The sequence below is a fragment of the Martes martes genome (assembly GCF_963455335.1).
Source record: "Martes martes genome assembly, chromosome: X".
NCBI lineage: Eukaryota > Metazoa > Chordata > Mammalia > Carnivora > Mustelidae > Martes > Martes martes.
The window spans coordinates 31,076,195-31,087,634 of NC_137897.1; positions in this window are offsets into that span (position 1 = coordinate 31,076,195).

An 11,440-nucleotide genomic window follows, 5' to 3' on the forward strand; every position below is an offset into this window, starting at 1 on the left:
CATCGTGCACCTTTTTTTCCATAAAGATTTTATTTATTCATTTGACAGAGATCACAAGTAGGCAGAGAGGCAGGCAGAGAGAGAGGAAGGGAAGCAGGCTTCCTGCTGAGCAAAGAAGCCCAATGTGGGGCTTGATTCCAGGACCCTGAGATCATGACCTGAGCCGAAGGCAGAGGCTTTAACCCACTGAGCCACCCAGGCACCCCGGTCATCATGCATCTTAAATAAAGGATACATGGTTCAAAAAGGCACATAGAGAAAAAGGAGTCCTTCTCCAGCCTTCTCCCCTGGCAGTAGTGTTCCCAGCCCTAGAAACTACGACCTGTATTGGGGCTCTTGTGTATCCTTTCATAGATATCCTCTACAGATACAAATATTTGCAAAAGCATTTGTAGGATTATTTCATACAATGCCATATAGTATTCATTCTGGTTGAGTTGAGGTCCTGGTGATGCACCCACATGTAAATGTCTGGCACTCAGTGAGAAATGGAAACTTTGCGGCTTATAGGAATGTGGGCCAGAGATTAGATCCATGAGTCACCAGTTCACAGGTGGTAATTGAAACAGTGAGAGTAAATTTACCTACCCAGGCAATGTTTATTCCCTTGTAGAAGTGCAGCAGAGAGAAGAGAGGAGTGAGCAATAGAAATAAAACCAGGGAAACGAAGGTTGTATAACCCCAAGAGAAGAGAAGAAAGGGCACAACATTATTATGTTCAAGAAATTAAATTATTGGAAGAAAAAACTTGAAGTTGTTTTTTTATTTCAAACCAGGTTGGGGAAGAAGGAGAGTACTATGCTGAAAAGGAAAGTATGGGGCTTTGGGAAGATGTAGATAGACATCCCCAAACACCCTTTCTCTACTTGTTTAATTTGCTCAGGACTGCCTTTCAGGGAAGTCTTGGGAGGCCTTCAACACCGTAGGCATCTCAGTGGTACACACTGAAATGATGTCTTTTCTCCTAAAAACATTCTAGCCTGATTTTCCTCATTTGGAAGGATCATCTCCTCATCATTCTCCGAATGTGAGAAGCACACACTCCCTCTCCAAGGTTGTTGACTGCGGCCCGCTGTCCTCTAGTGGCCAGGAAGGAACCTCCCAGCTCCTGGTTCTGCCTGGCTTCATTGTGACCCTAGTGAGGAGAAGGAAGGCAGCAAGTTGATGCTAAGTGTCTTCACTCCTAACCATGTGAAGGGTTTCTTGGGAGTATTGGACAATCTGCGTCTTCAGCCAAACCACCATTTACCTGGATAAGAAACTTCCCTTGGCCCAGAACAAATTATGGAGGCTGCATTTAGGCCCACTCTCAAGCCCCTTGTTTCAAGTATGTAGATAAATGTTCTATGGATAAGGCTTTCCAGTTACTTTGATGAAAAGTGCAAAAACAGATGGCAAGTAAGATACGCTTGGAGCAGACTGTCACAAGCCTGTGAGGAGGAAGATCAAGTGGAAATAACATATGTGTGTAAACTCTAAAGAATATATACATATACAACATTATTTGGGGGGAAAAATCAGTCATCAGCTCACCTCTACAATAGATTCTTGGACATCTGCACCTTCTCCAAGCTTTAGTTTGCTCATCTGAGAATAACAGTACATCCCATAGGATGTATGGGATCCCACACACATGGAGGATTGCCGAAATTACATGCGTCGATAGGTAGAGGTTTACTTTTTGCTGTGTAGAACTGACAGTTATTAAAGATTTAATAAACTTAGCTATTGTTATTATTTTTAAGTAGTAGTATTCTCTAGGAGATACAGTCCCATGCTCAGATGTATGACAAGATAGCCCTCTCAGGCCTACAATTCCACATTACATGACTTTGTGACCTACATTATTGCCTGCAATTTTATGAGCACAGGGAAACAACAGAGGAGACCAGAGACATGTCACAGCTCAGGCCCTGGGTCTGCCTTGTGCCATATTCTGAAGGAGACCTCCACCCTTCCGTCCTCAGACACAGGCACTCTGCTGCCTCCCAGCCACACAGTGATGATCTCAGAATGGCACAGAGGCTGCCAGTGACAGCAGTCTCCCTCCTAGTTCCATGGGTCAAGAATGCTTTCCAAGTGAACAAAAGATTGGCATCAAGCTGAAGTTAATCCAAATAGTAAGACTTTGCAGGATGGCTGGAAAATGAAGCAGACCTAAGTAAATAACTGATCGTAAACACTAGCAAGGAAGATTTAGATGTCAGTCCAATTTTTTTGCATGATGTAAATAATATCCATCCTTAGCATTTTGGCAGGAAATAGTATAGGTAATATCACATAATTTGTCAGTTCTATCCAGCAGCAATAGAGTAAATGGAACTCTGTGATTGGTGTGGGTAAGAAGCCATATATGCTTTTATTGGGACATAGAACCTACATATACTTAATTCTTCTTTATCAACGGGTTGAATAACAAATTGGTAAATTAACTGCAGTAAATAATAATAATAGACTATAAATTCCTTAGACAAATCTATCACTATAAATCAGCAAACACTGCAGTACAGAAGACATTATAGTTTGGAATTATAAGACAAAAAGTTAATACCAAAATGGCTTACACTGTTGACCATCTACTGAACACCAGGTGCTGTGCAAAGTGCTTTTCATGCATCATTGCGTCTAATCCTTGAAACATAGAGCATATTATCACATTTTATAGTTGTTGACACTGAGGTTCTTTATAGAATTTTTTTTCTTTCTCTTCATATAACTTGCCACAAATCATAGCTATATATTTGTTTGCTTGATACCAAATTTTTAGTTGATACCAAAAATTATAATTGCAGTGTAAATGAAGCCTTTTCTTGTGAGAGGTAGCTGGTTGGTGAGATAGGAGAGGCAGCACAAGAATCTGCATCAAGTTTGATTCAAGCTCAGAGCAACTGTAGCCTGGGCTCTACCTTCCAGAGACTGAGGACTGTCTACCCCTCCTGGCTGCCTGAGTGCTGGCTCTGAATACAGACTGCACTGGAGTTTAATGGCCTTTCCCTGGGGAGGGGAAAAAATGAGCTTCCTCTTCAGCAGCCATTATTCTAATGCATTTAAGTCAAAGAAGAACATCCCTGAAGGAGTTCATTAGCACGAACACTTAAAACATGCAGAAGCACTCTGGGAAGTGGGACTACTACAAGAGCAGTCATGTTGCTAGAGGAAGAAGACCTCAATCAACAGATGACAGTTAGCAATGTAGATTTCTTCAACCAGGTTAGAACTCTGCACTGAAGCAAGCTGTCTAGTCCTGTCTGCAGGTCCAAGATCTGAATATCATTGGGAAGATGCTATTAATATTAAGGCCCAGCCAAAGGTTCTGTTCCAAAATATATTGACTATTTGATGGTTTGAGTTCAGGGTTAACTTGACCATGAAATCCTTTTTCCTTTTAAGATTGGTGTTCCATTTTCCCAAAACTTTGTATCTGTGGTAAAGACTGTTCTAAAGCATTTGTTATATCCATATTTCTTGCCAACACCTTGATTCTGTGATGCAGCTACAAGGGAAGACCTGCCACAACACATCCTTTAAGTATTTTTATTTGTTCCAAAGTTCAATTTCACTGATAGGTGAAAGTTGGCACCACTAGTGGAAATCATTGAAAGATTTCTGTAACACGTTGCCCTCTCGGCTTCATCTACTGCAAGAGTTATTTTATTGCCAGTCTGTTAAAGACTTGAGTTACAGGTCGAAATGTGTCCTCTCCAAAAATTATATGTTGAAGTCCTAAGAACTGTTACCTCAGAATGTGATTTGGAAATCCTGCCCTTGCAAATGTAATCAAGACGAGGTCATTAAGGTGGTCCCTAATTCAGTATGTCTGGTGTCATAAAAAGAAAATTTGGACACAGAGATGTACACACAGGAAGAGTGCCTTGTGAACATGAAGGCGGGGATCAGGGTGTGTCTATAAGTCAAAAAGAGAGGCCTAGAATGGATCCTTTCCTTACAGTTCTTAGAAGGAACCAACCCTGCCAACGCCTTGATTTTGAACTTCTAGACTCCAGAATTGTGAGATAATATATTTCTGCTTTTCTAAGCCATCTAGTTTGTGGTCCTCTGTTACCCCGGCAGCCCTAGCAAACTAATACAGCTGGTAATACAAACACCCTAATACAAACACCAGGATACAAAAACTCCATTACCTTTGTTTACTGATAAAATTGTTTCAAGGGTAGATTGGCTTTAAAGCAAGAACTTAAGAGCATACCTAACTTTAACGTACTCTAAGAGACCTGTTGTTTTCACAAAGTCACACTTCATTGTAATATGTGGTGACCAAACCGTACTTTATTAGTTTAGCCATTGTTTCTTTGCTGAAGAAATTGACTGAGTCTATTTCTGATGACAACATAATAGATAATGAGAATTTCTGCCAATAATTTATTAGCAAGTTTCCAAACCAAATTTCTTAGCAACAAAATCACATAATCAGATAAGTTTCATTTCACTTCAATTTAGAAACTTTAAAAAGACATTTTTAGTTGTTCTTAATATTTAGAACATTTGTATCATTTTTGTATTCTATTTTCAAGTCGGTATGGCAGTGCTTTTATAGATTAAAATCTTTCTGTGTCTGTCTGTCTGTCGATCAATCGATCTATCTATCTAAAAAAAAAAAAAAAAAACCCACGGCTGCTATTTTAACTATAAATGGCATATGTGGTATAGAAACAGCCAAGTTTTTTTTTCCCTGAAATTTCTTTTTATCTTTTCATCTTTTTTTGACATTTTATCAGCATATAAATCTATCTAGATTGTTAGGAGACTGTATGTGTATATAGCAGAAATAATATCTTTAAAGGCTTCTACAGATAATCTGAAGATTTTTTTAAGTTTACGTATTTTTTTAATCATCTCTATACGCAACATGGGGCTCAAACTCAGACCCCAAGATCAGGAGTTGCATGCTCTTCTGACTGAGCCAGACAGGCATCCATAAAAATTTTTATTTTGAAATGCATCATTCAAAGTAATTTTAACAAATGAAGATTTTGGTTAAAAAAATATGTTCCAAAATATTATCACAAACATAGTTCTCAAAGCCACTATTTTTATTCATGTTGTAGCATGGGAGTCCGCCAACTTTATCCCAATAAAAATAAGCTAAAGGAAACCACAGTGAAAACCATGAAAGTATACAGAATTTATAGAATGACTAGACATGTAGTATGCTACCTATTCTTTAATGTATATATTTGTAAAATAGGAATGAGTACAATATCTTCCTTTATGTTGGTGATATTAAAAGACTAGGTTGAGGGGCGCCTGGGTGGCTCAGTGGGTTAAGCCGCTGCCTTCGGCTCAGGTCATGATCCCGGGGTCCTGGGATCGGCCCCGCATCGGGCTCTCTGCTCAGCGGGGAGCCTGCTTCCCTCTCTCTCTCTCTGCCTGCCTCTCTGCCTTCTTGTGATCTCTCTCTGTCAAATAAATAAATAAAATCTTTAAAAAAAAAAAAAAAGACTAGGTTGAGCCTTCATAGAGGTTTTCTTCAGTTTGACTCTTTTTGTATCAATACTCAAATTTATTTTATTTCTCTTGGGATAAAAAGGATCGTCCCCTTTAATAAAAATTTTTTTTTTCATTTGGGTCCTAGGACTTAGTAAATTCCAGCTGACTGTTTAGAATATATTAAGGCACAACAAATATACTGAAAGATTTCCCATACAGAAGAAGCTTTAAATTCACCTACATTCTGTATTTCAGAGCTGTGATTTTTTATTGTCACTTGCTGACTTTCTTGATGGCTTTGAAGAAGTTTAGATTTGATAGTATTTTTTTTAAAGATTTTATTTATTTATTTGACAGACAGAGATCACAAGTAGGCGGAAAAGGAAGCAGGTTCCCTGCTGAGCAGAGAGCCCGATGCAGGACTCGATCCCAGGACCCTGGGATCATGACCTGAGCTGAAGGCAGAGGCTTTAACCCACTGAGCCACCCAGGTGCCCTAGATTTGATAGTATTTTTGTTACTTATTTTTCTTATTCCACTGCACTAAAAAGAAAATCATTGTTTGAAAAAAATCTCTTTTTAATAACTCAGTTTTAATAGATTCTTAAATACATAAGGGATTTTAAAGAAAAAAAAATCATCTAATTAAGACTGAAACCATATATCATTATTTGTGGATTTAAAGAGTGGAATATTCACTTGTGAAAAAAGAGAAAAGACCAGCATGAAACATTTCACAATTAATCTTTAAGCTAATCCAAAGTTCTGTGTCAGCCATTCTGTAGGGTTACATTGAGCATTTATAAACAAAGCTGGTTTCTAGATACTGCCTAGAAGGTTACTGGGGTGCCGGGGTGGCAGGGTTAGTTAGTTAACTAACTCTTGGTTTTGGCTCAGGTTGTGATCTCAGGGTCCTAACATTGAGCCCTGTGATGAGCCCATGTCAATCCCTGCATCAGGCTCTGCACTCAGTGTGGAGTCTGCTTGGGATTCTCTCTCCCTCTCCCTCTGCCCCTCCTGCTTATGCTCTGCCTCTCTCTCTCTCTCAGATAAAACAAACAGGGACGTCTGGGTGGCTCAGTGGGTTAAAGCCTCTGCCTTTGGCTCAGGTCATGATCCCAGGGTTATGGGATCGAGCCCCGCATTGGGCTCTCTGCTCAGGAGGGAGCCTGCTTCCCTTCCTCTCTCTCTGCCTGCCTCTCTGCCTACTTGTGATCTCTGTCTTTCAAATAAATAAATAAAATCTTTAAAAAAATAAAATAAAACAAACAAACAAATAAATCGGTTAAAAAATTCCAGTTAACATACAGTGTTATATTAGTACCTGTCAACTTTATTTTTTAAAAGATTTTTGTTTATTTATTTTAGAGAGAAAGAGAGCAAGCACAAGCAGGGAAAGGGGTAGAGGGAGAAGCAGACATCCTGCTCAGCAGGGAGCCGAATGTGAGACTCTCTTTCAGGACCCCGGGATCATGACCTGAGCTGAAGACAGACACTTAACCGACTGAGCCACCCACGCACTCCAGTGCCTCTCAACTTTAAATTAAACCTTGTTAGCTTTATCTTTTTTTAATTCCAGAAGGAATTAGCTTACATTATTCAACTAGGTTTCATTTTCATATTTGTTTCTAGTATTTTTATTTTCTCAAACAAATGGGTCCTCGCTTTTCTCTATTCGTTTTCAGCAACAGAAATTCTCCCTTTCCTCATAACTAGGCTTTAGACCAAATATCATCATACCCCAAAGACAGATTACTATTTAGACACAAATCACAAGTTTGTTGGTAACTCAAGAGACATAATGTCCTTTATTATTTGTAATAAATACTTTATCACCAGGTACACCTAAACATTAATGTTAACATTACCTATTTACATAGAAGGCCAGGGAGTCGAGGGCAGGAAGAAAACTGGAAGGGGAGAGAATGGGAGAGGATGGTATCTTCTTGACTTGGCTCAAGAGCCAAATGTGATGAGTGAGAAGAAATCTGTCTGTCATGGGCAACTTGTTCCACAACCCACCCTCGCCTTCCCTCTCCAAATCAGAAGTCTTCAGTTCTCATTGTCTATGATCTTTGCTCCTTGTACCTGATCACAGTCAAGGGGTGGAGGGTTCTTGCTCCCTTGTGCAGTTAATCATATGGTGCTTTAATCTTCAGGCCTTAAAAAAAGTTTTGGACAGTGACATTATCAAAGTTTGTTTGTTTGTTTGTTTGTTGTTGTTTTTAAAGATTTTATTTATTTATTTATTTGACAGACAGAGATCACAAGTAGGCAGAGAGGTGGGCAGAAAGAGAGAGAGGAAGGGAAGCAGGCTCCCCGCTGTGCAGAGAGCCCGATGCGGGGCTCGATGCCAGTACCCTGGGACCATGACCTAAGCCAAAGGCAGAGGCTTTAACCCACTGAGCCACCCAGGCGCCCCTGTTTGTTTGTTTTGACAAAAAGAAAGAGATCACAAGTAGACAGAGAGGCAGGCAGAGCCGGGGGTTGAGGGGGGGAGCAGGCCCCCTGCCTGGCAGAGAGCCCCATATGGGACTCGATCCCATAACCCTGAGATCATGACCTGAGCAGAAGGCAGAGGCTTAACCTACTGAGCCACCCAGGTGCCCCTATCATAGATTTTTATTTAAATATTTAAAATTCTGTGTGCTACAGTGTTTGTATTGGCAGCCAGATGTATCTTCTTCTTCAGAGTGTGAATAAATCTGGTGATTTTACAGGGCTGCTCGTTACCAAAGCATTTCCTCTTAGACTTGTAGAGTCCTAGCTCAGGTGGTTGCTTGTTACTCTACAGATGCTGATCCGCCCTCACCATGACTTTGGTGACAACAAAAGGAAAGTATTTCTAGTATTGCAAAGGCCACAAGAAGGATTCTAGTTGTGATTTTAGTTTTCCAAACTTTGTCAAGTTTTCCTTTTGATTCTATTGGTCTGAGTGGCGAGGTTAAAGCAGAAGGGGAGTTTCTTTAAACATAACATCACTATCTCATGAGCAGAAAAAAATCAGGCCCGAAAAGTGTAAGTCCTAGAAATTTGTTTCTGAGTAGATTCAGTCATGGTACTGGTGCTGCCTCTGCCTGTCCATGTAGAACTCTAGCCACCTGAGAAGTACTGGCGTTGACACAGCTAAATTGATTAAACAAGGCCATTAGACTGAGGTGGCTTTCATGTTGTGGCAGCCTACATAAACAAACTAAATCTAAGCCTGTAAATGCCTCAAGATTATGTAATCAAAACCGAAGGACAACCAAGCACACACAGCCAACAAGGCTTTAAGCCAGTCAAATCATTTCTTTGTTTCTTCACTTTCTCTGTGAAGTCTTTCTCTTGGCGCCTATTGCGGAGTGCTCCTAGCCACTTTTCGTTGGGCACTGCTGGATTCAAATTGATTTTTGCTCAAATAAACTCTTAAAATTTTTAATGTGCCTCATCTTCTCTCTTAACAGCACCAAACACTGAACACCTTCAGACAGGGACATTATTTCCCCCTGAACATTCAGTTCTGGGAGTGGATGAGATTTTTGCTGCTATAGAATTCTGACAAAAGGGAAAATAACTATCTTACATTTTGAATTTTACTACATTTTGCATTATATTTTCATGTAGCAGGCTGTGAAAGGCTTTCAACAGGAATAGAGATATTGCATGTGGTAGTATTGAAACACCTGCATTAAAATTTACTTGGGTTTTTTTCTCACCAGATTCTATTCCAAGTAAGTATTCTGAAAATCCAAGTGGATTACCAGTGTGTTATACACTTGTTATAGAACAACTTTACATATTTGGCCTACATCAAAAATAGTAAGACTTCTTTGCCATCTAAAATATATTTTTTAAGATTTTATTTATCTGGGGCACCTGGGTGGCTCAGTGGGTTAAAGCCTCTGCCTACGGCTCAGGTCATGATCTCGGGGTCCTGGGATCGAGTCCCGCAGCAGGCTCTCTGCTCGGCGGGGAGCCTGCTTCTTCCTCTCTGTCTGCCTGCCACTCTGCCTGCTTGTGATCTCTGTCTGTCAAATAAATAAATAAATTCTTTTTAAAAAAAAGATTTTATTTATCTATCTAACAGAAAGAGAGATCTCTGTCTGTCAAATAAATAAATAAATTATTTTTTTAAAAAAAGATTTTATTTATCTATCTAACAGAAAGAGAGATCACAAGCAGACAGAGCGGCAGGCAGACAGAGAGGAAGAAGCAGGCTCCCCGCCAAGCAGAGAGCCGGATGCGGGACTCGATCCCAGGACCCCGAGATCATGACCCGAGCCGAAGGCAGAGGCTTCAACCCACTGAGCCACCCAGACGCCCCTAAAATATTTTTAAATATTCTTTACATTAAAAATCTGTTTTATTTGTAAACCTTTAGAGGATTTGCCTATTTTTCTAAGTTAACTGCACTTTAAAAAGTGTTTGGTATCTACTTTTGAAACTTCATCGGAATAAAATACATTGTAAGAAAAAAGTTTGCAATATATGATTGCTGAGAACACCGACTATTATGGATTTACTAATGTGTGTGCTCCCCATATAACAAGAAATATTTGCTGAAGAAAGGAATGAGTCTCAGAGAATTTAGTAACTTGCCTTTGGTCACTGAAGGGGAGTAGAATTTGCCACCTCAAAATATGCCTCTTTGGCATAAATTAGTCTTGAAAAACTTTAGACACCAGAAAAGCTCTGAAAGCAGAGTAGAAGTTACCCTTTGTGAGGGAAACTTCTATGAAGAAAATCTCCGTTTGTTAAGGGTGTTTCCTTCTTTGTACCTGGAAAGAGGAGGATGACCAAATCAGTGGAGAAGGCAAAGACCTAAAACAGCATAACAACTTTATCCTTGTTTACTGTGGTTTTCCTGGTCGCCTCCCTTAACCGGCTCCCCACCGCCCAACATCTTCTTTTGTCTTAACCTGGAGGTATTACTTAAGGTGGTGGCTCTGGCCATTACAAGGAGTTACTCAGTTTCTCTTCCAGGTGTACAGGAGGTATACATGTTCCTAAACTGTTTTTCTCCAGTTAATCTTTTGTTACAGGGCCGTCTCAACCAAGAACCTAGGAGGGTACAGGGAAAATTGTTTTCCTTGCCTATATCGCTCAGCTTTGGGAAATCCTTCTTTGGGAACCATTAACTTTTGGATTCTCTCTCTCTCTCTCTTGTTTTTTAAGATTTTATTTAGGGGCGCCTGGGTGGCTCAGTTGCTTAAGTGTCTGCCTTTGGCTCAGGTCATGATCCCGGGGTCCTGGGATCGAGCCTCCTATCAGGTTCCCTGCTTGGTGGGAAGGCTGTTTCTCGCTCTCCTCCTGTTGCTTCCCCTGCCTGTGCTTGCTCGCTCTCTCTCTCTCTCTCTCTCTCTGTCAAATAAATAAATAAAATCTTAAAAAAAAATAAATTTAAATTAAGAAAACGATTTTGTTTATTTGGGGCTCCTGGGTGTGCCTTCAGCTCAGGTCATGATCCCAGGGTCCTGGGATTGAGGCCTGCTTCAGGATCCCTACTCAATGGGGAGTCTGCTTCTCCCTCTGTGCCTCCCCCCCTCCCCCCGCCGCTCATGTTTGCACGCTCTCTCTCTCTTTCTAGAATAAATAAATCTTTTTTAAAAGATTTTATTTATTTAATAGGGAGGGAGAAAGCACTGGAGCACAAGGGGGTGACAGAGTAGGAGGGACAAAGGGAAGGAACAGAAGGGGAGAAGGAGAGAGGAGGCAAGCAGACTTAGCCCTAAGCAAACAGCTTGTCTTGGGGCTTGATATCATGACCCTAAGATCAAGACCTGAGCCGAAATCAAGAGTTGGATGCTGAATGGACTGAGCCACCCAAGCGCTCCTTGGATCCTCTCTTTATACCATGGTGGGTCTGCTAAATATATAGATCTGGGTCAGCCATCTTATAAGTATTCAGACAGGAGAAAAAAGTCAAATGAGCTCATGCTGGTTCTGAAATTGTCAAGCTTCTGAATCAAGGTCAGCAGGCACATACATTCAGACTTTATGTTATGAGACA